Source organism: Ammospiza nelsoni, chromosome 17 (genome assembly GCF_027579445.1).
Source record: "Ammospiza nelsoni isolate bAmmNel1 chromosome 17, bAmmNel1.pri, whole genome shotgun sequence".
NCBI lineage: Eukaryota > Metazoa > Chordata > Aves > Passeriformes > Passerellidae > Ammospiza > Ammospiza nelsoni.
This window is the reverse complement of record NC_080649.1, coordinates 8,419,390-8,444,333: the sequence shown is the minus strand read 5'-3', so window position 1 is coordinate 8,444,333 and position 24,944 is coordinate 8,419,390.

The following is a 24,944-nucleotide window of genomic DNA, read 5'->3' as shown; positions in this document are numbered from 1 at the left end:
CTGCCCCCTCCCTGGAAGTGTCCAAGGCCAGGTTGGACACGGCTTGGAGTAGCTTAGGATAGTGGAAGGTGTTCCAGGGGGTGGAACAAGATGGGCTTTCAGGTCCCTTCTAACCCACACCATTCTATGAATCCATGATTCTCTACCCTCCTATCTAAATTATTACCTGCCTGGAAGCTAAAGTTCTGTTATCTCAGCTTGTGCCTCCTTCTACACCCAGTCCCACCTTGGCTCCACACCAAATCCTTCATCCCTGCCCACAGGATGACTGCTGCAGCATTTGGTCACTTTTTATGGAGGAAGGTGTTATCTTAAGTGTGATCTGGTATTGACCAGTTTTATTCTATGCTTTTCCCCAAGTCTGATGTATGGAATTCTGCAGAAGTTGACCTGTGGGCAACCATTTGATCCCTGCCTAAAACAGAGTGGAGAAACTGTTTGCAGTCTTTCTTCTCCCTTGATTTTGGTCATCTCAGCTGAGGTTAATTTGTCAGCAATACAAGCAGGGGAAATGCAGTATGCCTGATCTGCATGAATGGAGCAGGAGAAAATGCCTTGTGATTTAAATTAATATTGATCCCACTAATAGGAATCAGAGGACCAAAATAAATTACATAAATGGAATAATCAAGCCGAAAAATTTCCAAAGAGTAACCTTGTGTTAATGGAGCTGATTTTTCTGATGTCAGGTGAAGACAGGGAAGGATAACACACCATTTGTTTGGAAAGATAGTGGGCACTGCTGTCTCCTGCTCTGACTGCCCAGAACCGCTGAGATAGGAAATTATTTCTGAGGACCCAAGATAGACTTGAGAAAAACCTATTTTTTTCTGTTTTGCCCGACTCTCTGTGAAAACACCCAAAAGCCTATGGCTGCCACCACGTTTTCTGTGTCTGATTGATAGCCCTATTTCCCTTCATTTAGGGAGTCTCCCAGCTGGCAGGTGTGAGTAACCTTTGCTGGCAGGAGCTCAGGTGCTGCTGCAGGCAGTGCCTGGGAGCTCTGTGCTCCTGCAGGTGCCAGGGAACAGGCAGGGATGAACAGGAGCTGGGGGCAATGGAACCAGTTCAAAGCTTCTTGGCAACAGCCAGGCAGGGTAGATAACATTTAAAATGCTGCTCCTCCTGTAGTCCCACATCAGCCCTTGCTGCACATGACATTGCCAAACAGATATTGCTTAACCTGTAACTCAGCTGTGAGCACTGAGCTTCAATCCATGGGGGAGAAAGGAAGGGGATGATTGTGGGAGCACACCCTGGGCACCCTGCCCTGGTCCAGGCTTCTCACAAGGATCTCATGGACGTGTTTTGTTCTGCAGGCAGCACAGAACAGCAGTGCCTCTTGTGGGATTTGTGCAGGAAGGTTTGTGAGCATCTTTGCCCTCTCTGGGCAGCCTCCTACAGAAACAGGGCACTGTCATTGCTCCTTGTGGGCAGGGCAGAGGAGATGCTGCTTGGGTCTCTGCTTGCCAGGTGCTTTCTGCTTTGGGAGTAGTTCAGGAGACTTCTCTTGCTGAGGAATTGATATGCAGAGTGGGACTCAGGCAAAGCTTGTCAGCTGTGGGAGAAAAGTCTTGGTAGAAACCCTCAGTCCCACCCATGCTCACTCCTGAGTTCTAACACAGCCAGGCACCAGAAGCACTTGGCATATTTTATCTCAGGGTGTTCAAAACGACAGTGGTGCCTAATGGGGTGCTCATTTCAAACTGCTCAAAACCTGGTTAGAGATGTTCTGTCCCTTCTCCAGCTCAGCAGATCAAGAATTTGTTTCCATTCCTTACATAGCTCTGTCAGCTGGAGTTCAGATGTTCATTTGAGGGCATTCAGTGACACACACACCTCATGTATATCACTGGGGTTTCCCCAAGATCAAATTGGGAATATGGCATCTCCCCTTCACCAGTTTGATCTGTGCCCTTCCTTACTGAAGTGTTCTGTCAGCTTCTCCCACTGCTTTCACCCCTGACAGCAACCATGGTGGAAAACTTTCAGAAACAGATTGTGGTAAGGAAAAGATTTTAAACAAAGTTTGACATTCACTTAAGTTCCTTCTGGAAACTTTGAAACAGCTCAGGGAATTTGGATGTGTCATTTTCATGCTTTCTAGTTCTGTTCAATTTTTATTATGTAGACTTTATTTAAATGTCTCAGACTGCATTAAACATTGCTATTACTGGATGTGGAACTGTGCTGGATTGTTGTGTCAAATGTATTACACACTGCTTCTTGTTTTTGAAATTTAACATTTTTTTCATGACATTTTTTTGACATTATAACTTTAGTCATTCAAACTTGTGTTACATTAGTACTTTCTTGCATATTTAATACATTTCAGTTCAATCTCTGCAGCAGTTCCCAAAGTTTTCAGACAAAGCCTTTAAGAATATAGTAAGTATAAGTAATAATTAAAAAGTTTTAAGGAGATTATTCCAGCTATTTTCCCATGGTGATGATTTCCCTGTGTTTGGTAGAGAGCTTGTGTGCTGTGCTGCTCTAGGATGCTGCACACACAAATTCAAGGGACATAAAGGAAAGACTGAGACAGTGGATCTATAAAACAATATGGCTTCATAATAGCTGAAAAGCTGCATTATCCCAAATATTCAGAAAATAATCTTTCCTATCCATTAACTGTATTGCTACTGGAAGAACATTTGCTATCAAAAAGAAATAAAAACAGTCAATATGGAGATCTTAGAAATATTAGCTGGATGTCAGGGAGAGAAAAGCAGAGTGTGCACATATGAGCAGAGGATTTTTGCTGAATTGGAGATTAGGCTTCTCTTAATTCTGTCCCATTATTGTGCATTCAGCAGGTGCCTGCCTTGTGTTTACAGGAGCACATCAGGGAATGCTGCACAGGGATGCTGATTAGCACCCTGAGCAGCACCTTCCTCCTGGTTCATGTCACGATTCATCATGTGAGCTGCTCAGGGGAGAAGCAGAATGCAGGGGAGAATTTCGTGCCTGAATTTTGAGCTGCAGCAAAGATGAGGTGCCTCTGGTCTGAGGCATCATTTTCCAGCTATCTGGGTTTTCTTGACTGTGTGTGGGACTGGCCTAAGCCTCCTTTAACACTCCCAGTGTTGGTTAAAGGAAACTTGGCCCACGCTGCCTTCCTTGTAATTGTGTGTTTGCTGACCTGTGTGTGTTTTCTGGGATGGCAGGGCCAAAGCAGGAAAGTGAGAGGTCAGCACAAAGCCATGGGAAATTGTGCAAAAAGCAAATGTGGACATAGGAGCAGGGGAAGGAGACATGAAGGAGAGCAGGATGCTCTGGTGGGGATGAGAGAATGCAGGGATGGAGCAGCTGGGAGAAACTGGAGGGTGGCACTGTGACTGGACATCTGGTTAGGGTCTAGAGACTTTGCAGAGGTACAGACAGCCCTAAGGGACATTGAAGGGAATGGAGAAAGTATAAAGGGCAAAAAACAGTAACTACTACAAAAAGCTTTATAGAAATATTTGAACCTCTTATAGAGGAATCTCTGTGAAAGTCTATAGTGGCCATAACTATAATATATTCATCCTGGGGCCAATAATAATGTTTTATGGAAAAATAAGCTCTGATTTAATTTCTTCTTCATGCTTCTCAAGGGAAAGTATTCTTTGGTAAATATTCTGAACTGGTTTTAGAGCTGGACTACAATTTCTCAATGCAATTTTGTATTAAAGCTATTGCTAAAATTCAGAATCAATTTGTGAGAATGGTGTTTGCTCACTGAACTTTGGAAAAGCAAAAAGAGAGCACAGATAGGAACCTGCCTTGCTGTCCTTTTCACCGAGTTTTTGTGTTTTACATTGTGATGCTGAAAGGCCAAAGCAGCACTGGGGAAATACACTGGTGAAGGAGAAAGTCGTACTTTCCTCCTTAATTAAAGATAATGAACAATTTAAACTCACAGTTGATTGTTAGAGAACCAAAGCCAGACTCGTGAACTTTCCAAATGTACTGAAGTTCCCTGAAGTCTGCATCAGTGAGCTGGCAATGGTTTTGTGTGTAATCACTTAGCTGGATTATTTGGTCTATTTTTCTTTCCTCTTTCCTGTCTGACTCTGGCAAATAACCTCCAGCAGAAGGACCTATATTTGTTTTTTTCTGAGCTTGGTCCTACGGCTCAGCAGCAATTTCAGTGGCCCAGGCAGCCCATGCAGTGTGTGCTGGGGCTGAGGTGGCCCTGAGCAGTGTCAGAGTGACCCTCTGCAGCTCTGTCCCTGGAGAGGGACCCCATGCCGTGACTGCAGTGGGAGAGTCCTGGCTGCAGTCTCTCCCTGCCTCCCCAGTAGGGTGGAAAGCTTTTGCAGTCCTTACCCTGCTGCCAGCCAGGCTGCTGCACAGCTCTGTGGCCCAGCTGCTCACAAGGACAGAGCACCAGGCTCCCATCAGTGACTGAATCAGACTGATGGCAACAGGGAAAAACCCCCATGGTCTTCTGACCCCCAGGGGCTGTGTTAGGGGATACCAGAGGCACCTGAGGTACTTCTGATAGTGTAGAAAGGATTGGAAAATGCCCCAGACCCAAGGGACTCTCTTGTTCTGAGCCATTCTTTAGTTCATATGAGGTCTCCTTTAAAAAAGAAAAAAATCTTTTATCAAGCTCCCTGACATGCAGTGGAGCTGGATTCAGCAGGTTCAGATTTACTGGCTTGCATTCACCATGCCAGCTTTTGCTGGAGAACAAAGTTGTGTGGTTTTAAATAAAGTTCTCATGTAAATGTAGTTTAGAAGACTTTTAAATAAACAATGAATATCTTCTGTTTCATCCATGAATATAAATTTACATTAATCTGCAGCTAAGTTAACAACTGCTACTTTTTGCTTTAAATACCGAGTTTGATGAAAACAGTATTTTGTGCCAAACTGGTTATAATGATCGTGTAATTGAGGAAATATATGAGACATTAAAACTCTATGACATCTCCTTCCCGTGCTAAAGACTGTAAGAGGGATTGATGGGACCAATAAATCCTTTCCCATAGGGAAGAGTGTAGAAAAACCAGGAAGCAGTACAAAATATATCCCACCTGGTACTTTTATGGCCCTATCTGAATGCTGTAATCATTTTAAAGAGGTGTTGATTAGTACCAGCAACAGGAGTTGAATTGGCAGCATCAGTGGCATCAATTTCAACAGCAGTACTGGAGGTCCTTTAGTTCCCATTTTGTGGCTTGGATGCAAATGATTCATCCAGTCAGCAGGTGCTGTTCAATCCATACTAAATAAATGGAGCTAACAGATGAAGGAATGCAGAATTTGCACTTAGAGAAATAATTGAATGCCTCAAATGTCACTAAAATTCATTTATTTGAAAAGACATTTTACCGTGCAGACAGAAAGTAGGCAGAAAAGATACAGGCCCAGCTCCTCAGGAGAATAAACATGGCCAAGCCAGTTTATCCTAACTGGGAGTCTGGCATGGAGATGGTTCTTTCCCTTTTATCAATAGTTTCTGTGGTTTCCACATCTGAACCTCTTCCTGCTAAAACCCACTCAAGCAGCAGTGATTGGCTCCAGCCAGATCATCAGGATTTATCTGGCTGAGCCTGAAGGAGGAGAGGCAAACCATTGCAACTCAGAGAATTGGGAACACCTTTCCAGAGCTGCATAAATACTCTCCATGAACCTGGAAACCAGCATGATGACATGATGCCATCAGCAAGGAGCGTCAATTATTATGTTTTGCAAGCAGTTCTTGTCTTTCCATTCAAATCTTGTTGTTGGAGCTTGTGTTTCAGTTTCTTCCTGCCTGCAGTGTCTGAGGCACATCATCAGAATGGGAATTGGAAGTCCACAAGCAGCAGACAGTGGAGTGTTCTTTATCCAAGGTTCCATACAGACTCAAACAGGAATTGCTGTTTCACTTTCCTGCTGGCAGATGTCCTGCATTGAGACTTGTTGTTTCCAGCATTTTGACATTCAGGCTCCCCATCAAAGTTTTGCAAAATGTCAGTTCTGCCATGTATCAAAAGTAAACTGAGGCATAGGGGCCATCTCTGAGCAGTGAATTCAGAGGATTGTGGAATTCAGAGGGTTTGGCAGGATTTGGAACAACCCTCACCTGGGATAGGCTGGGCTAAGCCAGTCCCATTTTCACCTCAGCAGGTGAAATGAGAGCTGCTGGTCTGCCAGTGTGCACAGGGTCCCAGCACAGTGAAATCCACTTATCCGCAGAGTACAAAACATATATTTTTCTCCTCAAAGCCCTTTGACACTCCAGCAGCGTTGTACCATAAATACAACTTTTGCTGTACCTATTAGCCTGGCACTTTCTTTTTGCACTCTTTTCCATGGAACTAGTTTCTACAGAATTCGATGACAAATTGGACTTAGATCAGCAAAGCCTTGAGCAAGCTGGCCATTGATCTTGTGGCAGAATATATTGCTCTGTTATTCCTGGTGGTTCAGTTCCTATCAGCATTTCTTTGTTTCATTTCCTTATTAATAAAAGAAGGGTGGCAAATATCTACTGTGCTCATTATCTTTTCTACACCCCAATTTTTTTCTGCTAATTTCCTGATATTTTAATTTCTTTCTTTCTTATTTTGGTACATTTTCCTTTAAGGCATTGTAACTAATGGACTCTACTAATTTCCTTTGAGACAACATTCTTAATTGCTGTAATTCTCACTTATTTCTTTTAGGCATCCCTGCTGGCATTGATTCATTTCAATTTGCATTCCCAAATGCTCTAACTATAAATACCTAATACATGAAGGAGCTGGTCTCTTGTCCTCTGACTGCTATACAGTTTTTCTTTTTGCAGCAAAACTAAATGGTGTATCCTTATTTTAAAAGCTGGGATGTGTGTACCTTGATCATGGTTGTGCTTTGGGTTGGTGGCAAAGTGCCAGGATGATGTGTTCACTGTGCACACCTGCCATTTTGGAATTATTTTGAGAATTATAACCTTTAGGGGGTTTTTATTACCAAATTGTCCAAACAGATGAGTTTTCCAGGGATAGAAGTGACAAGTTATGAATAGGACTTGCAAATCTAGAAAAAAAACCAAACATGTGCTGGTGACACAAGATTTCTTTATATAGAAGAAGTGTGAATGAGATCATCTGAAGCTGAGGGTCTGCAGCCTGATGAAGGCAGCAGGAACAGCAGGACCAGGCCATTATACAGAAACATTTTACCACTGCACTCACCCCAGGGCAAGGCTCTCCTGCCACTGCCCCCACCTCGTGTTGGCTTTGAACTAAACAGCTTTGAGTAGATATTTTGCCACTTTGAATTCATTTCTTGCAGGCCACCAGAAAAGACACAAGGGAAAGAGATTTTAGTCTCAGCTATAAATAAAAAGGAGAAAAGCACAGCAGCTCTCTGTCCTGTTCCCAAACGCTGCCTCACTTGGACCTCCAGGTTTCTCAATTGACTTTTCACTCTGTTATAGTTACTTCTTGCAGGCACAGAACTTCAAAATGAGATGAAAATTACTTGGTTACACTTTAGAATGAGTGTGTCAAGATTGCTCCAAATGCAGTAAAAATATCCTCTACAGAGAAGTCCTATTTATAGATCAAAGAAATGCAACAAATAATCCACTATTTTGTTAGTATCCCTACAAATGCATTCCCATGGAAGGGAACGTGAAATGTGGCTCTGCAATCAGCAGTTGAAGTTGCAGTTTCTGTATTCATGACAGAAAGTTGCAATGGGCAAAGATTGCTGGATTGCAGGAAAATAGGAAAGGAATTCCCATTAAGATGATCAATTAATGAATTATGACAAGAATTAAAAGCCTAACACACTAAAATAATATTGATACTGGTGATTCAAATTGCTTTTATAGATTACTTCTGTTTAAATCTGTGTCCACTGCACATCATTTACAAACAGGTGCTGGGCAGCACACACAACAGGCAGGAGGCAGAAAGGAGAGAGATCCTCTATTGGAAGGGTGGCCAGGCACTGGAATGGGCTGCCCAGGGAGAAAGCAGGGTCACCATCCCTGGAAGGGCTCAAGGAATGGCTCCATGTGGCATTCAGTGCTAGTTTGGTTGGTGTGTTTTGTGTTTTATTAAAGGATCTTGGAGCTCTTTTCCAACCCCAGTGATTCTATGGTTCTATGATTTGTGCTAATGTGCACTTCCAGGGTGGCCACTGGCAAATATTTGTTGCACCTTTTACTTTTTCCACCTGTGTTTATTTGGAATTCTTTTTATTTATTTTTATTTGGAATTCTTTTTATTTATTTTTATTCTTTCTATTTATTTATTAATGTCTTTTTATTTAATGGAAAGTATTTGTGAACTATCATCATGTTCAGCAGAGGATCCCGTTCTCCCCTGCCTCACTGATTATTGTAAATTTTCCATTCACTGACAAAATGAGTTCTGTTTTTCTTGTTCTTTATGAATTATAAAGGGGTTTCATTGCAATGTCTTTAATGCCAATTAGAATGAAATGCAACGTTGCTTGCCAGGCAAGCTCACCTGCCAGGCAGCCTTGGAGTCCAGATAAGGCTGAAATGCGCTCTGAACAGGTTGTGCTGCTTTTACACCTTCTGTTGTCATCTTTCCTCTTAACTGATGTGTTTCACACTGCCCTGGGTGCCTGGTGCAGGGCACCTTTCCAAAGCAGGCTGTCCCTGTGCAGAATTTTGTGGCCCCAGGTCACTTACCTTCAAGTCAGTATTAGCACCAAGCTGGATACGCTGTAATGTGCTGAGAGTGGACCAGGCTTTCTCTGCAGGTTTGTTTTGGTTTTAAGTAATAATAAATTGGCTCATTCTCTTTGTGTCTGGGTTTAAAACAGAGATAGATGACTTCAAATGAGACTGAATTAAAATTCAAGATGTGTTGGGAGCTTGAACAAGCTGGGCTGGGTTCCAGGACGCTTCTTGAAGAGACAAAGACAGGAGGGGAGACAGCAGAAGTGGTGAGAGCAGACAAGAAAAAGTGAAGTGGTGGCTGGCAAGGAGCAGGGAGGGAGTGATTCCCCCCATGCTGAATGGGAAGTGATGTGAAGGAGGTGCTGCTGGGCCTGTGCTCTGTATAGAGCCAACTTTTGCTTTAAATTGGTTTTAAGTTAATCAAACTAGGAGGAAAACGCTTTAAAAACATTGCCCCTTTTCCCTTTCACTCCTTCCTCCTACAACTGATGCTGCTTCTCTCTTTGCCATTTTCTAATTTTTCTTGTTTCTACCAGCTCTGTGCAAGATGAAGGAAAATGCTCCTTTTTCCTTGATTCCCTCTCCTCCCAAGCAATCCTCTCTAGAACAAAAATCTGAAAACAGCTGTACATCCCTGGGAGTGTGCAAGGCCAGGTTGGATGGGGCTCTGAGCAGCCTGGTCTCATGAAAGGAGTCCCTGCCCAAGGCAGGGGGATTGGAACAAGGTGATCTTTAAGGTTCCTTCCAACCCAACCCATCCTGTGATCCTGTGATTCTGTGAAATGGGAAATGCTGCTTCCCTCAGGACAAGTCAAACATCAGGGAGGATATTGGTGGGAGAGTGGCTGCAGCCTGGAGGGGTCACAGCCAGGATGAGGAGCAGGCTGAAAAAGTATCTCTTTTTCCAATTACCTCTTTATAGAAAGTGTATTTTTTTTTCTTTTTTTTCCTTTTTTTAATTTCTTCTTTTGTAATTAGGTGGCATTCATTGGTATTTTCCTATGAAGAAAATGATGAATGGGTCTTCAGTTAACACTATTTTATAATAAATGGTAACAAATGTAATAGAGCTGAAGGGAGGGACAAGTAATTTATAGATTTTTTTCCCCAAATTAATACATAAAATAAATTTGAGCAATATAGTTTTCAACTGGCTTCATAAAAATAAGTAAGCATATTTTACAAAGCACTATTAAGGCAGGAAGAGATGTAAACAAGACAACATTGTGCTCTGACTGGGATTTCATTTTTGCAAAAGAAAGGTGTACTTTGTCAAGGAAAATTAATACTTAATGGTCTCATCCTCTGAAATGTCAAAGGAGATTTGAAAGATTTTCTGTTATTATGCAGGATTTTCATCAAGGAAAGCATATGCAAAAGGTATCCAACCTGCTGCAGAATTGCTCCTCCAGCAGTTTTTCTTGTCTATAAATTCCCAGAATTAATTGTACTCTGCTGAGCTCCTCATCCAATGTTAATGCAAACACGTGTGACTCAGTGTGTCCCCTGCACTCTGGGGGCCTTGTGAGTTCATGTGCTGGGTCTAGATGTCCCATGGAACAGACCAGAAGCCAGAGGTGGAGGATAAAATCTTGGTTAAATTCCTGTCCTAAAGGAGCACGAAGATTTAAGCCAAATTTTGGCAACTGCATCCTGGGCTGCATCTCTGGCAAGGGCAATCCAACTCTTCTTCCTTCCCTGAATTCAGCATCTGCCTCATAAATTCTCCTTCCTGGGACTGCCTGACATAGGAGCACACTTATTTAAGGTCAGAGCTAGCTTTTTGATAGCTTCCATAATGGTGACTGCCATTCTTAAGAATATATACTGTAAGAAATATAAATAGACTGGCCTTTGCTGCCTGCTGCTGTTTGTCAAAGTTCTCAGCTGTAAAAAATAAATATGATCGTGCTCCTGGACTGTGCTGACTGGAGCTGTGGGCTGAGCAGAGAGTAGCAAATGGGTCTGCTCTGCCAGGGGCTACTGAAGCCATTTGTTTGGGAAGGGAGCTGCTGTCACTTGAGTCTCAGAAGCACTGGTTTTCCCAAGAGCAGGAAATCTGTACTGAAATCATATAATAGCTTGCACCAAAGTAACACCATGGAGCTTTACTGTACTCTAGAAACCTCCTCCTCCCCCAGCTCTGCTTCTGCCTGGGCATTCTCTTCACATTCAGGTGCCCAAGTGGGAGAAGTTAAGTAGGTCTTTCTAGATTACACTTCACCAAGTGAAAATGAAAGCCAGAACCAGTAACTTGAGCAGGTTTTGAGAGCAGCTGAAGAGTCTAAGAGAGTGATGTAACGTGCAAAACACAGTAGAAGTTCACCATGGAAAAATAATCTGAAGTGCTGGCAAGGAGATCTCTCTGTTCTTATGCTAAAGCACCATAGAGATCTGCAGAGGTGTTTGTGTGACTGGCAAAATCCAGCTGTGTGTGGGGATATTCCTTCCTTGGCCTTTGTGAGCAGCAGCAAAGATGATGGCTGAGGCTTGCTCGGGTTCCCTGGAGTGCAGAGGGCACTTCACTGGCTCAGTACATCTCTGGATGCACCACTTCTTCAGCACTTGGCTTTTTTGTCCTTTGTACCCAAGATCTACTCCTGGAATAAGGCCAGGATTATAGTAAAGGATGCTGATGCTATGGAATAAGTGTTTTCATGTGCTGTGCAAAGTTACTTCTCTTTAGAAAATTTTGTTGTGCTGGCACAGCAAAACTCCGGATACCTGTGCATGTCCCTCTTGTCCCAGTCAAGCATAAAGGGCAAACTCTGGGATGTGCTGCTGATGCTTACAGGCTGATAAAAATGCCTAAGTGACTCATGGATTCTTGATTCAGTTGTTCAAAGAAAATTGTTACAGCAAAGGTTGAGATGTACAGATAGTTCAGTCATGTCTTAAATGCAGATGCAGCACCACTGTTAGATGTAGCCTGTGGGATTTAAGATTTATCCATGATATGCAGAGTGGCTCAGTAACACATCTCCAACCCTTGTTCTCCTAAGGAGAACAGTGTAGGTAAGTTTGTGGAAACATTTTTGGGGAAAGAAGCAAAAAATCAGCACATCTGGTCCAAAATTCAAAGTGAACTCAAACTAAAACATCTGGGGCAATTTGGAATGGTTAGTTACCATCTGTAAAAATATAAACACATCCCTACACTCTTGATTTTCAGGTTTGAAGTTATCTTACATGTAGCTCTTGACAGAAATCTACTCAGTCTGGATCACTTTGGTCTTCTCACATTCCTTCATCCTTACTTGTGTGACTCCATGCTCAGATCTGTTGAAGCCCCTGAGACTTGGCCACTGATTTCACATGTAGTTTTATGTCAAAGTTTCTAGAGCAGCTCTCATGCAGAGAGCTCAGCTGTACAATTCACAGTGGCTGAAAGATGAACTTGGAAAAGCACAAATGTAATTCACATCTTTCTGCTGGTTGCATTTTATGGTGTACACTTCATATTCAACTTCTTATTATAGAAGATCGTATGAGGACAAAATTGTGGGATTTTTCTATCAGAGTTCTTTAACGTATCACCACCCTTATTTTCTTCAAGGCTTCTGACTGCAACTTAACATAAATATTAAATAGGTTACACTGAGAGTATTCCTGTGCCTCCATTTAGATATTACAGCATCCTAGCCTTCACTTGTGACTTTTCCCCAGCTGGGCACAGGATTTGGCTGGGTGGAGAGTGCTGAGGTGATGCTGCAGGCAAACTCCTCAGCTCTGCTCCCACAGGCGAGGGTGGCTTCAACACTGGTTCTTCCCCCAAAAATACAGTACAGCATGTCAGTGTTATAACTACACCTGTGGGTGTACCAGTTGTGGGTTTCTCTGGGTCTGCAGTGAAGGCACTTGAGATGGTTGTTCATGTTCAGACTCAGGTGTTTATTATTTCTTATCAGTAGAACAGTCTCACTAGAGTGAGTTGGGCAGCTTTTCATTAGAAGGCACAAAATGGCCAACAATCTCTTGTTACAAGGTCTTTTAAGACTAAACCATCCAGTTAAGAACTGACACCTAGATTATTTTCCCTTTTAACCCAATAACTGATCCCAAAGAGCCTGCAGTGGGACTTTTCTGCCCAATTACAAAATGCTACCCAAACCATGAAGAAGAAGGAAGAAGAAGCGTGAAGAAGAAATCCAGGACGACAGACGCCCTGTGCCCTCCATCTTGCTTCCATCCACAACATACTAAAAATCCCAAAACCTTAATTTCTCACCAAGTGATACACCTACACTGCTCTCTATAATCTATTTCCCACTTTTGTGGATTCTAGTGTAACTTGAAGTCTAGGAATCTTTCGCCATGAATGAGGGTCAAAGTCAGTGCTCCCCTGGGGGCCAGGACACGCCAGAGCAGATAGAGAAATATTGCCTGTGCCCTGGGTTTCCACAAACACCCTTTCTTTTTAGGAACACAGCCTTATCTCAGCTTGAGTGAGAGCTTTGTGCTGCCTTTGCTGTCCTTGCTGAGGCGTGGGCGTTCAGCGGCAGCAGCCAAGGGGTGACACCGTGCCACAGGGGATGCCACGCACCACACACCACACACACAGAGCCAGCCAGGAGGGGCTGTGTCACCAGGGGTGACTCGTGTGAAGTGAACCGAGTTGGAAAGCTGCTGGCTGCTGTCCCAGCCCTTGGCTGGGAAGGAGGAGCGGGAGGAGGCTGCAAGCAGTGCAGGCTGTGTCCGTGGGCACGGCTGGCTGTGAGTCAGGAGCGCTGGGCTGCTCTCAGCTGTTCTGGAGCTGCTGGGCTCCCCTCAGCACAGCTCCTGTCCAGCACCACAGCGACTCTCCCCAGGTCACACCACACTCCAGGCTCCAATCACCAGCAGCTTCAGCTGTCCCTCATGGGGGATTTTGACCTGCCATTGATCTACCACCACTCCCAGCCCATGACATCTTGTACCCCTCTGAGATGTGGCTGGAATTGTGTCCTTGGCTGTCAAACTCTGAGCATCAGTACAAAGTCCTCTTGTATAGACCAGCAGGTGTAAACTCTGCACATTGCAAACCACTGGGAAAGTATTCTTTCCTGATCTGTTGAAGTTTTGGAAAGATTTCAGCCCATGCCTCCATCATGCTGTTTTATTCTGGCAACACACATTTTGTTAAAATAACATTGAAAACACTTAAAGACAAAAAAATAGAGAGATGAGGGAAGAAAAATCTTGGTGAAGGCTGAAACAGGTTTGCTGCATCTGCCCCTCATTACCCTGTCACCAAGGGGTGCTTTTTGACAGCCTTTATCTGCTTGCATTTCTGCCAAGAAGCTTGGCAATACACCTTGTTCTAGCCTTTCCTGTGAATTTCTTTGCCTTTATGGTTTCTTGATATCAGGTGACTGTCAAGGAAACACAACTCCCACTCCATTTAAGAAGTACACTTTTTAACTTTAGTGTAGGTAAAGCACTGCTTTTGTTAACAGCCAATGGGAAGATCCCAAACCTTTAGAATGTTTGTGAAACTTCACAAATTTTCCCTAATAACTTGAATTTTTTTTTGAGAAGTAAAGCTTATTTCTGTCCTCCTTGCTTTGATGTCTTTATAAATGCTGGAAGACTGTCTCCCTGTCTGCTGTGGCTCTACATTTATGGCATGCTTACAGCAAAATCCTATTTCTGTTTGTAGTTGTAAGAACTCCCAGGCTGATCCTTAAATAGATCTGATTGCTCTGTAGTCCTTATTGCCTCAATTTGTCTGAAAAATATTGGTCTATTCTTTCGAGTTAATAAATGTATGCCCCTTCTGTCTGCTACCAAGGGTTTCATTGGTGTAAGTAGTGCAGAATACTTAATATCTTCCACATGTGGATTAAAACAGGCTTAATGGAATATAAGTATTTATATTATTTGAATAAACAGGTTTCTGCTTTTTTTCTGGTTTTTAATTTTGCTCATTAATTTTGTTCATTTACTTTGAGTGTTTTGTTCTGTCTAACAAACCTGTCACAGGGATCAGGGAGACCTGAGATCAATAATTGCTGGGAGCAAAAGGCTAGAGGCAAGCTGTAGCTACAACAGATTTTCCAGATCTGACTGGGCACGCTGAAGGGCAGTGCTGGCCTCTTATGTGACAGTTTTCCCTGACATGCATGGCACTGTCTTTGCAGCTCAGGGGAGGTTTCCCTGCTGGAAGGGTTAATGTCACATCTGTGTCACTCCTGTAGGGGTGAACCATTGCTGTACTCTGGTGCCATTATAAGGTAATGTATTTTATCTTTCCTTTGTGCTGCAAAATGTTGTTGGTAGGTGTGTTTGGAAAATGTTACTTATACTAAAGAAATGATTGGCACTTTTCTGCTACTTAAAACTTTCTTGGTTACTTTCCTTGTGCTCTTTGTACCTTGCTCTTCAACTCACACTTAGGGCTGAGTGGTTGGGAAAAGGGTCTGTGGCAGAGGGAACTGAGATCTTTGGAATTACTGGGGACTTTTGTGTCAGCAAACTATTCAAAATAAAGCTTAAGGAGTACATCTGTCAAATGATTTGAAGAAATTTGAAAGAGTGGAGGATGCTGGTGAGAAATTAGGTGTGGTTACAGATAAGACATTTTTCTAAAACTAAGATAAATAATCAGGTTTCGAGATCTGATCTGAGGTTTTTATAAAGGGTTTTTTGTCTCAAAGACAAGAGAGATGCATCTGAGGCCCTAGATTGCTATGGACTCTACAGATCTTGCCAGGGGGAAGAATTGTTTTAGGAGCTGTCACTGTAGAGCTTTGGCCCTTCCAAAGACATGTCCAAAATGTGAGCTCTCCTTCACAAGCAAACCTTGTGGCACCTGCAGTGGGAGCATTGAGAGTGTGTGTCCCCTTTGTTATATCACAAACCCCACTGGTTTTTAGTAGAAATGCTCTATGGAATAAAACTCATTAGTTGTTTGGTGTTTTTATTAGCTTTTTAATCAGAAATCCTGAGAGCAATGTTTGTGTTTGGTTCCTGCAGGGTCTCTAGCTGAGGTCCAGAGTCACAGCTCAGGGATGGCTGCAGTTCAACCATTACAAGACCTCTCAGATTACCCAAGGTAGTTCACACCCTGTGTACAATCTTCACCTCTGCTTCTTAAAGAAACAGTTGAAAATATCTTTGCTTTTATGTTTTCTTCCTCTGAGATATTTAAAGCTCAAGCCCTGTGCAGTGTTTTAATATAATTGTTATGTACAGTTCTCCCTGTGTACTTGCTCACTTCAGCAAACAAAGACTTGCACATCATTGATGTTCAGAGTCTGCAAAATTTATTCCCCAGGGTTGTTTATACACTATGCTTGTTTATTTTTTTTTCCTCTCCCAATGCTCCTATCTGTCAGATGACAGCTGGGAAATTCAAGATGTGTCTATATGAAATGAGAAACCATTTAGTGTTGTTTTAATAGCCAAGGCAGCAGTTCTAGGAAGGAGGCACCACCTTAAGGCCTGAAAAAAACCAAATGCAAAAGGCATCCCAAGGGGAACACAAAACTGCCACAACATGGCTCCCTCCCCACCTTTCCTCTTGGCACTAGCCTCACCACCATGCACTTTTTACTCCCTCTCCATTGCTCCATAAGTTGTGGCTCTCCTGCTGCTGGGGAAACCCTCCAGGCATGGCCAGATCTGGCCCCAACACCAGGTCTCTGTTTGCCAGCCTGCTCTTGCCTCTGGCATTTTGCTCCTGGGCAAGGTGCAGAGATGTGTCACTGAAACCTCCTCATCTGCAGAGGAAAGATTACAATACTTTTCTTCAAAATAGGGATTTTGCTAGGATTAGGCAGTTAATGTGTTAAGTGATAAATGTCCCTGTTAAACACCAGGGACATCAGTGTTATTGTATAAATAGCAAACGATAATAAAATATGAAATTGGATAGGCTTCTTAAATAGTTATTTCTCCAGTCTGCCAATAACATAGTTTTTTAATCATTCTGAAGCAAATTTGCATGCAAATGTTTCTGCCTCCATTAGCAGAACATTTTGGCATTTTTTAGTTTAAAAGACAATGTGAGATTAGAAATTAGAACCTGTTATTCTCTGGCTGACAGTGGAAAGCATCTGTCAGAATCCAAAAGATTTCTGCTTCTGGTTAAAAAATGCCACTGTTGCTTAAAGGAAGTATAAAGGAAAGGGGAAATGCCATCTGAGATCTGGTAACATCAAAGGTGGGAATAGCTAAATCCAGTGTTGTGTAGAAGCTTACCTACAACCATCATGGGGAGGCAGAGTATCTGGTAATTTCTTTGCATGTGATCTGCCTTTTGAATTTTGCAAGGTTATGTGTGTTTGATCTCACCCAAGCACAAAAATCAATGAAACCCAGCAGAGTTTTTGGGTGGGCTGTGAGATTTTGAACAAATTCTAACAGAGTTCAGAACAATGTGAGTGAGGCAGACAGATTTTACTTGATATGAGCTAAAGGAAAATCAGATTTGTTGCCTGGAATCAGAGATAATTAATGGATTTCTCTGCAGTTTTGAATGCCTTTTCCTACTTATTTCCGATTTTTACTCTCTTCCTCAGAACTGTTTCTGACTTTCAGATTATATAAACAGACATCCTTAGTCCCCATAAGGTGCAGCCTGGTGTTACACTTATTTAATGACAGCTGCTGTCAGAAATGCTCCCAGCTCCACTCCTGGCATTGCATTCCTGCTGTCCCCTCTGCACTCCATCTTGCAGAGGTGGCTGGCCAAATCTGCCAGGAAACTATCTCAGGAAAAATACCCCCACAAAATCCCATGGCCTGCCTGTCCCCTTTGATCAGCCCCGTCATCAATTTCAGCCCAGGCAAGGGGACAGGACTGTGGGGCAGGGACAAACTGTGGGAGGGAATGCAAACTGCTGGTTCTGACAGAAACCTGCAGCTGCACCAGGAAAATATAACGTGAATATAACTTTATATATAAAATATAAAGTAAAGTTCCTATGATGGCACTCCTTGAGTGGCAAAGGTGTGATGTAAGCGTGGGTTCAGGTGGATCAGCTCACACCTTTGGCTCAGAGAACACAGCCCCTGCCCTCTCACAAGGAAGATATCACAGAAGATGTTTTCATTTGCAGTGTCTTAAAAAGCTGTTCTGATAAAAAAAAAAAAATCAATCTGTTGAGTTTTTACTTTTGTTAATGGTGGGAACTGAGCTCTTGTGTAATATGACTCCTGAAGTTTTCTAAGGTGTACAAAATGCTACTACTCCTGTAGTAATTACTAACAGCTTGATTGACTGAAGAAGAACTGTGCAATTTTGTTTTGCAGCAAAATGAGATCCCATTTTCTGTTGGGATTCTCTGTGCACTGTGTGGTTTCTGCAAATGGCATCAGAGGAAGGAATGAGTTAATCTTTTCCAGTTGATACCTCTCTGATACCTGCATATTGAATGGAGTTTGATGTATTTTTAATTCTTGGCTCCACACAGAGACCAGGTTTGAGATGGTCAGCAGGTAAGAAGGGATAGTATTTCTGAGCTTAGCATGAATCATTCTATTTGCCTTTTTTCCTGTCAGACTTAAAACTTTACTATTTTCTGCATGGTTTTCATGTACTTTCCTGCACCAGGATGAAATAAAATAATTTCATGCATGATAAAGAAATCTCTGGTTCAGCTCTGTTCTGTTCTGTAAGACCACTGTTGGAAGCTTTAGATAACTAAAAGGACAACGTAACTTTTCAATATCTATTTCAAAGACTTTTTTTTCCTGCTTAATCTTCAAAGACTTTTATTCTATCATAGCTGACATAGTTTGATCACTAATGTATCCACAGTGCTCTCAGTACAGAATGTGGGCATTCCAAGATGATGGGGGTGGTGTTTGCCATTACTGATTGGGTTGGAAGCCCTGGGCTCCTGCAAGGAAAACTGTCATCTCTGGCATTTCCAACATCCTCTTATGCACAGGTAAAGCAACAGGAGCTTGGCATTCAGAATAAGCCTGACAAGAATCAGAAAAAAAAAAAAAATCCATACAAATAACCCCCTCCAAACCCTCAGGAGGCATTAGAATGAAAGCAAATGGTTTGGAGATTAATTTCTTAGAAATTTCTAAATGCAGAAAAATCCTCACACCTTTGAGTACTAATTGGATGCAAAGACCATGATTTATGCATTTGTGACAGGCAGTGAGTGACTGCTGCAGGATGTGCCTGGGTGCTGGGTGCCCTCTGGGCTGGCTCTGGGCTCAGGAGATGGATTTGGTGTCTGTTGGCTGCTCACCCCTCTGGCTGAGGTCACTGGGACCATGCCACACTGTCTGGTGTTCCAGGAACTGCTGTTGCACCCAGCAGCAAAGAGCTCCAGTGCTCCCCTGGGGTGTGCCTAAAGCAGTTTCCCAGTCCCACACCACTGGGGGGTTCCCAGTGCTCAAACCCTGCCCGGCCTCAGCCTGTGTGTGGCCAGGCTGCCTGGGGCCAGGAGGGCACCCCGGGAGCACTGGGGCGGGCACAGTGACCCCACTGCTCTCTCCAGGGGCACAGGTTGATCCTGCTCTGCCGTAAGGGAGCTCAGGTTCAATCTGTCTTTGACAGTGAGCAGAGCCTACTCAGCTTTCCTTACAGCTATTCATCAAAACCTCACCAAGTAATGCTTTCCCTGCAAAGCAGGGGCACAGCCTGGCATCTCCTTTTCCCTTTTTACTTAAAGCAGTAAATCTTCATTTTCTTAGAGCCCTAGGAGCAATTTCTAATCTCCATATATCCCTGCTTATAAAGATGTTACTTATGCAGACATCTCTTCTGCAAAATGTTTTCTGCCTCAAAACACTCAGTACCCTTCAAGCATTTCATTCCCCTTTTAACTCACATCTTTTTTCCAGCCCAGCACCCCGCCCAGCATTCTGCTCTGGCTTTGGCCTTCCACTGACAGCAGGTAATTTGCAGCTCATTCCCCTCCATGTGAAAGCAAAGCTGATCATCAGCTCCTTCCAACCCACTCACTCTTCCCTGAGATAAAAGGCTGTCCTTCCTCACGAGGCAGCAGGGGAAGCATGTCAGGAGAGCAGAGAATCACACAGCCACACTTGTCACATTAGAGGGGAGTCTGATCCTCTCCTTGGGGACCTGTCATCCCCTGTTACAGACCACCCCAGCAGCTCCAGGGCTCTCTCATTAGCATTCACTGTACTTAATGTGGAATTGTGAAACACTGAGCTGAAGGAAAACAGCCTGCCTGAAGTCCCATGGCCAACTGCAAGCTATCATAGCAAGCCATGCTCTTCCCGTGGTGCTGGGGCAGAGTTGGGCCAAATGTAAATGCTTGTGTGCAACCCTGTCTGGCTTTTATTCAGAAATAATTTGGTAATACTCACGGCACTGAAGAAATGAGTATTCATGTACCCTCTGGTGTTTGCTGTGGGTATTTTTGGCACACTCTGAAGGGGCTGCTCCTGAACACAGTGGGACAGAGGAGAGAGCTCAGGGTGCTGGGTGCTCCTGGGTCAGAGTGGCCTCAACCCACAGCTCTCTGCTGGGCATCTGCTGACCCCACACTCGCCAGGCACTATTCTAACTTCAGTGGCTTCACCAAGGTTTCTTAAGTTACAAACATAAGAAAGATGAAGATTTGAGCCCAGCCATGACCACATAAGAAACACCGATGCAATGAGCTGGCTGCCCGCAGGGAGCAGCAGAGCAAGGCTGGCAGCTGTGCTGTGTGCAGGCTGGCTCTGGTGGCACCAGTGCTGGCCAGGCCCAGCAGAAGGATGTACAGCAATCACACCTGCAGCAGGGAGGCACCACACGCTGTGCTGGGCTCTGCTGAGCTCACCTTTCCCCACTCTGTGCTTTCTTAGGGCTGCTGCAGGTGCTGCAGCTGTGGAGCTCCTGGCTGGTCACACCGTGTTTGTGTCACTGTCACTGCAGAGCCAGCAATCGGCTCCAGCCCCAGCGCAGGGCAGGTCACAGGCAGGGGCTGGGTGGGACTGAGCCTTGCTCTCCCTGCTCAGTTCTTGCTGAGACACCCCCAGCTTTGCCAGAATCACCAGGTCCTGGACACAAAATGCCACCACACTGCAAGAGCGCCGACGAGTTCCCTGGGGCCCAGCTATGTCAGTGAATGGCACCACTTGTAATTCATCCTGTAGACAAGTGGGTGTGTTAATCAAGGGGAAAATTTGTGCAATTGGCTGATCCTGATTCCAATTAATTTCCCATTAACAGATTTCCTAAATCACTAGCAGCATGCCTAGTTACAGATGATGCCAATAACTCTTGGCACATATGGCCTTCCTGCCACTGTGGGGGGAGTGGGCTGGTGCAGTCAGAAGGGAGAACTTGGAGGATCCTGGTGCCTTTCTTAAAGTAAGGGTTTTTACCTGAATGTTTTTACAGAGAGGCTGCTTGCTGGAAGACATATGTCTTGGTCTAGACTGATCTCTTTGTAAAGGGAAATTAGATTTTGTGTGATAAGAAAATTTGCTGTAGCATGTGCATTGTGAAGTTTGATAGTTTTGATTTCTGTCCCAAATTGAGTCAAGATTCTGTCTTCTGATTCAGAAGACTTTTTACAGGATCTGACCTCTATAACATGCAGAATTGTGTGTTAGAGAAGGAAGAAACAATTGGCATACCTGGGTATTGTAAAGGGTGAATAGTACTTCAGGTTCCTGCTGCTTTGCACTGTTCCACTGTTGAAGAGTTGCCTTAAAATCAGCCTATCAAGGGGACTCTCAGAAGAGTGGAGGTTTAAGGAGCTGGGACTTGCTGAATGGGAGCTCTGGATTTAGACCCTGAGCAGGAAGATATAGTAAAAAAAGTTAATTTTCATAGAGATCTCTTATAGTTCTGGATATTTAAAAAAATCCCTTCTTTAGTACATCAGGTTTCAGTTCGTAGAAATAAGGCCTTTTTTCCTTCCATGGGGGAGCTCTTGGTGCCTCTGAAGTCAATGGGAATCCTGCTGTCACTGCAGCTGCTGACCTGTGACTTGATCCTTCAGCTCTGTGCTCTGCAGTGAGCCACCTGAGTTTCCCTCTCTCCTGGGCAGTCTAATTTGGGCTGCTTTTGACTTCTGGCTGTGCCATTGGCCCTTGAGTAAGGACTGATATTGGAAAAGAAAACCCTTAGGGCGAACCCAGTGGAGTTACCAATGGTGGGCACTTTATTCTGTGTTGGTCTCAAAGGAGCTTGATGTCATCTCTCTTTGAGGGTTGGCTCTGACAAGAGTTACTCCACCTGTTTTCTACAGGTTTGTTTTTCCTTTGTCCCTGGAAATGTCTGAGCTTCCCTGCTTTTTGGGTATGTGGGAACCCCTGCTGCACTGTAGGGGGACTGGGTGTACACAGAACATCACAAGTCAGTGTGCAATAACTGAAATAATCCTTTGCCTCTGTTGGAAATGGCAGACTATAGCTTGGGCAGGATTGTCTGCCAGCACTGCTCAGCCCCAGGTGGTTACCACGGCAGTTTTGGACCCTGGCAGAGTCTGCATTCCCTGAGGAACTCTGTGCTTACCACCAGCCCTGGGAGCAGCTGCTGGAGCAGGATCAGTTACTCAGCCCTGGAATTTAAACAGCAGCATGAGGAAGGGAGGGGGAAAAGAAAAACACAGAGCAAATAGTCTGGCTGGGTGAAGGAAAATTAATTTTATTTTATATTTAAGCTACAAAGCAGGATGACAGACTTCATAAACTGAGTTCTGTTTCCCCAGACAAGCCAATTAATGTACATGGTTGGAATGATATGTGTTTTAACAAGCAGCATGAAGAATAGTGTGTTTCAAGTTAGGAAAGTTACAGTTGAAGCCTTTAACATGCACAGTCAGCTAGATACAAAATACCAACAAATCTATCTTAACAAGCTTTTAAAATGTATTTAGAGTAATGAGGAGAAAATATAGGAAGACTTATAAACACACATGAAAGTAATTTCAGCAGTTATAGATTGCATAGCATAGTGAAAGCATTTTAGTTACTGAGCAGCAGTAAAATGTGTTGACTGTTTAATTTGTACACAGTTTTTTTTAAATAGCATTTTAAAAGTTGCCTTTTGGCGCAGAGAATACATAAGGATGTCAACTTATTGTAAGGCAGATGGCTGATGAGAGCTCAAGTCCTCCTCAAGGTTAGAACAGTTGTGTGAGAATAATGCTCCTGAGGATCTGGGATGTGGCTTTGGATGGGTCCATAATCCATTCCACTTATGCATCCACCAGCAAAGGCATTCTTGGATTAGCAGCTGGATTTCAGGTGTTCTGCTGGGGCCTGTCCTGGCCTCGTGCTGGACAACCTGCTCTTCATTCCATGAACCTCAGAAAGGCCTGATGAGAAATTGTCTTTTCACCAATGGCTACAATCCAAGAGAACGGGGCCTCATTGCTGTTTGTGAAACGACTGCACAGTCTTTTCTTTATCCAACAACCATGCAGGAGTCCCAGAGTCCTTATGAGGCCTGGAAACTTCATCACAGATGTTTTTACAATTTTGTACCTTTCATCATAGTTCAGTTTAAAAGAACTGTCCTTTGAGCAGTAGGTATATAATGGTTCGTCACCCTGGCCAAGGAGTTCCATGCTTCCATCTGAGATGCTTTTCAGGCATAAGGGCAGTAGTTTGCATGATAATAACAAAATTGTACAGACTTACTTGGCCACGTAAGAAGTCCACGTAGCAGAGAGGCAGCAGTTACACCCACTGCATATCAGCCAAGGGAAAGGCAGTGGAAATGCTGAATGAGCTGCAAGTCCCAGGAGAGAGGAGATCAGTCTGTAAGGACTAAATGGCAACACAGATGTGCAAGAGCAGACCCTGCACTTCAGCAGCAGAGCATGCTACTCTCTCTGCATGCTGCAGGGCTCCTTTTTGGTGATTTGCCCCCTACCCTGGCAATGCCTGAGGAGAATATCTGATTGTAAGGCAGCTGAGGGCAGAGCTGAGCTCCTCTAAACTCAGCAGCCCTGGAAGTGCTGTGCTGTACTTCTCTGACTCTTGTTTTCCCTGAGGAATGCCCAGCCATTTGGTCTGATACCAGCTGAATACAGCCACAGGTCTTTGAGTTGGAAGCTGTTAATTCAGGAATTGCAAATTTCATGTTCTCATTGGTTGTGTTAAGCTGTTGTTTCTTGAGTGCTCCTCCATGTGTTTGAATGCCAAGATCAGCAGCAGTGATTTTTATGCTGCTTGGGTGGGGTTCATATGTGACTCCCAGATTCTGTAGGCACAAGCCAAGGAGTCCTGGGGGAGCTCTGTGCCACCAAACCCATGAAAGAGCCCAATCAGTTGTGTCACTGCTGCTGAGCTAAGGGCTGGGGAAAAGCTCTGCTATGCTGAAGATTAGTAAGAGGCCTCAAAATAGCAGCCCAAAGTTTACCTCTCTTTGTGGCTTTGGTGCAATACCCTACGAATCAGCAGCAGTCAAGCCTTGTTTCCATCTGTTTTCCCCTCTGTGAGATGAAAGACCAGGGCCCCACTTTCTTGAGTAAGTGGGGGCATCTTTCATGCAAATTATCACTGACTCTGCTTAACCAATTGGTACTTGTATATGCAAGATTGGTGATCACCTATACTAATATTATTGACCCCTGTTTGCCCCTTAGTGTTATCTATTTTTCCCAGGTGAATGCAATTAGAGTGTAATTAATTATCAAATAGCTATGTTCCCTTTATTCTGAGCATTGTAACAATCACTGAGATCGGCACAAAATCCTGAATACATAGTACATTGTTTTGTGCTTTCCCTACAGGGTCCATTGGAGATTTCCTGGACAACAAACACAAGTAGTGGATACATAATGTATTTCCAGACCTATAAAAGTTTCATCCTTGCGGGCCCACTGGGAGGAGGATGCTTGAATGTAACTTTTAATTGTAGAGCTGAGAAATGAAATGCAGATAAGGGATGGTTACTGTAACTGGCACCAGCCCAAAGTAAATGTTGGATGCAGTTATCCGTATCCATGAATACATGAGTAACTTTATGCTCTTGCGTTGTTTAATTGGATTCTGTGGGACTGTGAATTTGAGTACACTTATTCATGTGTGGGTGTTGTCTGAGGATATCAGGCTGTTGCGAGTGCTTTCATTGTGGCAGAGGAACAATTTCATTGTGGCTGTGGATGAGGCGGTGTCTGACCCTGCTCTGCCCGCCGCGGCCGCACAGATCCCATCTCCCGGGGCCGCGCTGGGCACCGCGGCCACGGCCCCGCCGCAATCACACCAGCACGAGAAATTACTCCCAATAAAAGTTGCAGGCAGGCTCGGGGTGCGCTCCCTGACGGCTGGGCGAGCTGCCGGCCCTGAGCGGATCCCAGATCCCGATCCCGGTTCCCGATCCCGGTTCCCGATCCCGATCCGGGTCCCGCGCGGGCTCCGCGCCCCCCCTGAGCCGGTGCTGCGGCGCCACCTGGCGGTCAGGGGGTGG